Source organism: Hylobates moloch, unplaced genomic scaffold, assembly GCF_009828535.3.
Source record: "Hylobates moloch isolate HMO894 unplaced genomic scaffold, HMol_V3 SCAFFOLD_7, whole genome shotgun sequence".
NCBI classification, from domain to species: domain Eukaryota; kingdom Metazoa; phylum Chordata; class Mammalia; order Primates; family Hylobatidae; genus Hylobates; species Hylobates moloch.
In genome coordinates, this window is record NW_026652282.1 from 50818579 (window position 1) to 50823310 (window position 4732).

The 4732-nt window shown below is 45.9% G+C and overlaps 1 pseudogene; it reads right to left on the bottom strand.

Annotated features, from left to right (window-relative positions):
- Positions 1 to 1663: 1663 nt before the first annotated feature.
- Positions 1664 to 2531, bottom strand: LOC116811313 (protein L-Myc-like; annotated as a pseudogene).
- Between the last annotated feature and the right edge of the window lie 2201 nt (positions 2532 to 4732).

A 4732-nucleotide genomic window follows, 5' to 3' on the forward strand; every position in this document is an offset into this window, starting at 1 on the left:
ACCCAATAGCAGCTTATAAAACCAAGCTATTCATGTAAGACATTAGTAACCTACACCTGGCCTGTTCTCCCTCCATAGACAGTTCCAGAAGTCAGTTGGTTCCTGTAAACCACCAGGCTCTTGAAGGGTAGAGAGGCTATTTCAAAACATCCTCTGGGATTCTCTGAGGCCACGAAGCAACCTCAGAAAGAAACCATTATGGAAAATAGATTTGAATGTAGCAGCTGGTTTTCCAGAGCCACAGATAGTACTTATCACCCCCCATCCCTTTCCAAATTCAGAACCATCAAGCACCTGCTATTTTGGGCAGAGTTCTGGAGGGGCTTGTCCTTTTTCCAGCACAGGGTTAGGGGTTCCTGAGGTTACCCACATGACAACTGCTGGGCTGGATGTCTTTCCCAGAATGGAGGCTGCACCTGGATTCTCCTTGGACATGCAGAGTCCAGCTGGGGCAAAAATCCGTCATGGTTGGCTAAGCAGCGCTCCTGCAGGCTCCTTTAAAACATAGCAGGAAGGAAGTCCACCTTCTGGAAAAGAAACATGACTCATGGCAGGCTGGTAGGGAGCCAAGTATGGCTGCAGACCTCACAAGTTCCTTGGAGACACACAAGGTGGACGTGTTTGCATGGTTCTAGTAGAATTTCACACTCATCAGTCAAAGATTGAGATGACAGCTTCATGGAAAAGAGGAAGCAGTACAGTTCTCCCTTCTGAGGTGCCTTACATCTGCCTTGAGAAGAGATTATAAGATGGGTGGCCTCAAGTGCCCCTCGGAAAACACTTGGACAGGGAACAAGTTCAGGAGCCAGGACTCCAAGATTTCCTCAGGCCCCAGGCTAGGTTCCCCACTTCCCTGTAACTTGGGGAAATATTTCTAACCTGTGGGAAAGGATGCTGTAAAGCCCATTGCACAACAGAGGCAAACTTAAACAAAAGTCTCTCATGAGGATAGAAAGGTCCCTTCATCAGAGGAGAAGGCCCAGAGAGCTCTGAGACAACGAACCTGGAGTGCAAGCTCTTTAAATGTTCTCAGGGTCTCAGCATTGAAACTGGAAGGAGAGGTGTCAGCTAATATCACAATATATATGTTAAAGGTTTCCAACTTCTCAGATACTATAAAGTGTCTGACAGTGAAGCAATGGTCATGTTGATCAAATCTTCAAGCTTGTCATCACCCAAGACAGCTTGTGTGTCTCCTGGAAAAAAAAGTCACAGGGAGAGCGCTGTCAAGGCCCAGCTGTCCTTGCATGACCCCAGAGATACCAGGGAGCATTCTTTCCTAGCCTAAGGCTCATGCGGAGTGTGAGATTTCATGCAGGCTGGAGCCCCCAACGACATACACCACCTGTTGCACAGTATCCGTCAGCCTTTTCTTCGGAGCTAGTGGGATAAACAGACCCCAAATCTCCTCAGTCAGCTACCTGCTGAGAAGCCAAAGCTGCCAGAGAAGACATAGCGTGAGTCAGGGGAGAGAAAGAGCTGGGTTTCAAGGTTTCCAAGAATGCAAGCCCTTATTCTGTGTGTACCGGCTGCAATGCATTCTGGGACCTACTGCAGAGACTGTCCCGTCATAACCAAAATGTGAAAATTACTAAAGGGGAAAGGGAGGTCAAAAAATAAACTTGTGTCTTTGTAAGATAGAACAGTCAGGCTTTTTGGTCAGTTAGTAGCCACTGAGGTACGCAATTCATTTCTGCAATTGCTGTTGCCTGCGTCGGAGCTGCCTTTTCTCCATAGACATCTTTTTCTCGGTTCACGCCAGGTCTTGCAAGTATCCCAAGGCCTTGCTTAGGATCAATACCGTGGGGACCTTAGACCAGCTGGCCAAGGTGGGTACCTGGTCCCTCAGGGTCAAGAACTGAGAACGCGCAGGTCATTCCACCTCTTGTGCTGCAGGAAGTTGTGGCCCTTCCTCTTGGTCACATCCTTAGTGTCAGAACTGGCAACACTGGGCAGCCGTACTTTCTATAGGTGAGGGGCTCACAATCCCCTCATCCTCCTCATCTTCTGTTTCCCCTGGAGCATCTCCCTCCAGAACCTCTTCTTGGAGACCCCTTTCTGGAGCCTCTTCTTGGGAGCAGCTTTCTGGAGAAATACGGGCAGCGCAGTTGTGTTGTTGCTGGTGGATGGAAGTGTGGAAGTGTTTCATGCAGGGGTTCAGACGGTCGACTCGAACCATGATGGTGATTGACTTCTGTATACCCAGTCTGCCTCTTCTCTACCGTCACAAGGTCAACTTCCTCACCTTCTGAATTGTTTGGGCTCTCAAACCTGGAGCAGGCCTGAGTCTTGGCCTTGCCCAGAGTCCAGGGAGCAGTGGGCGCTGGGTTGCCGTCTTGGAGGCTGGGAGGGCAATCTGGGCAGGAGGGCACCTTGGGCGGGTTCCCCCAGGGCGCGCCAGTGGCGAGCCAGTCTCTCCCCGCTCTCTACAGCTGTTCCCAGGCCAAATCGCCGCTCCACATGCAGTCACGATGGACAATGGATGCATGGTTCCTGCCCCAAGCTCTCGAGCGGCCCCGAGATTCCATCTCATCCCCGGCGCACTCTCCAGATCACGGCTTTATGTGATCAATCCCAGGTTCTGGGTCCCTGGCGCTGGGATCCTAGTCTCAGGGCAGAAATGTGGGGGTGGGTTGGTGGGTGGGCGATGGCATCAACTCGAATTTCTTCTGCATCTCTGCTTTATATATAAGAGTGGCAACTATCTCTCTGGGGGAAACTTAACCTTTTACTCTCCTGCTTGAAACAACACTACTAGTTCAATTGGACCCTGTTTACAGAGGTTTCCCTAAATATCTAGGCTTGCCTCAGTGAAGGATTGGCTAAGCTGAAAACTGATGGTGTTCACTGGCTCCTGTGTCTGTTCAGCCTCTGAACCAGCTATGCAGAAATAAAAAGAGGACTTGGTTTCTCTGCTCAATGGTCAGAACCCAATTCTTGGGACACTACCAATGGTCCAGCCTTTTGGTATGCCACTTGGAAAACTAGTCTGGCAGATTAAAGACTCTTCTTTGGGACCGCATGTGGAAACAAATCTTGACTACTTATTGAACTGCCTGGATTCCTCATATACAGACCCTTGGCAAGGGCACATTCTCTGATGAGACTAACTAATCAAGGGGATGATTGAGCCTGACTTTATATATCTAATGCAGAGTCTCCTGCTGCATGCCAGATCTGTGACTCCTGACAAAAGCTGACACATGTGTTTCATGGCGTGGAGACGTCATTACATAAGTTGTGGCAACCTCTCAACTCTGATTGATCCGATTGTTGACTCTCCTCTTGGGGCTTTTGAATTTGCCTCACCACTGTTGAGCATTTTTCAGATTACAATGTTGCTATTCCAGTCTGATCAAGCACACTATTTTGCCCCTTAAAAATAATCCATGCTATGTTTTTGCATTAGAGAATATTTTTATTCTGCCAATGGTGTATTTTATTGCAAAAGCCACTCAATAATGACCTAATAATAAAGATGGACCATCGATCCATGGGCATCTGTCCATGGGCATCTAATATTACTGAGCAATAGCATGGTGGCCTTCTCATAATTGATTCGAAAATATCACTGACTCTACTTTCCTCACCATCTCTTGATCCACACACATTAGTAAGGCAGTTTGTTAACTGAATGTTGCTGTTCTTAGAAAAGGATCATCTCCTCTAGACTGCTTCCTGGGTAGGGACCAGGATTAAAGGAATACAGAGACTTTATTGGAAAATTTAGGATTCCTTCCAGATCTGTTCATTCCAAGTCCAAATGTTTCTTTCTTTCCTCTAACAGCAGCCCCAGGCCAGCCTGGTTGGTATACACTGTAGGGCTGACCAAAACTGGGAATAGGAGACTCAAACTTGCTGGTTGAAGTTTTAAAATTTTTATAAAACATTTTATTTTGTTTTAAATTGATATATAATTGTACATATTAATGGGATACAGTGTGATGTTTTGATACATATATATTGTGTAATGATCAAATCAGCATAATTAGCATATATCTATCACCTGAAACATTTGTCATTTTTTGGTGGTGAGAACGTCCAAAATCCTCTCTTCTAACTATTTTAAAGTACACAATATATTATTGTTGACTACACTCAACCTACTGTGCAGTCGATCATCAGAAATTATTTGTCTTATAGAAGCATAACTTTGTAGCTGCTGAGCAACCTGTTCCCCTCCCCCTTGCCACTACTCTCCTCAGTTTCTAAACTCTCTCTGAGGTCAACTTTTTTAGATGCCACATATGCCTGAGATCATGTGGTAGTTCTCGTTCTGTGCTTGGTTTATTTCATTTAACATAAAGTCCTCTAGGTTTGTCCACATTGTTGCAAATGACAGGGTTTCATTCTTTTTAAAGATTGAATAGCATTCCATTGTGCATATATACCATATTTTCATTCCTGTTTCATCTGTTGATGAGCACTTAAGTTGATTCCATATTTTGGCTATTGCAAATGGTGTTGCAATAAACATGGGGATCTGAACTCTTTGATATGTTGATTTCATTTTTTGGGGGGAGGGGGATCCAGCAGTGGGATTGCTGGATAATATAGTAGTACACCAAGTGTATAGCAGTGTATAACAGTTCGCTTTTCTCCACATCCTCATCAGCATATATTAGTTCTTGTCTTTTTTTTTTTTTTTTTTTTGGGCAGAGCCTTGCTCTGGCACCCAGGCTGGGGTGCAGTGGTGCGAACTTGGTTCACTGCAAACTCTGCTTCCCCAGTT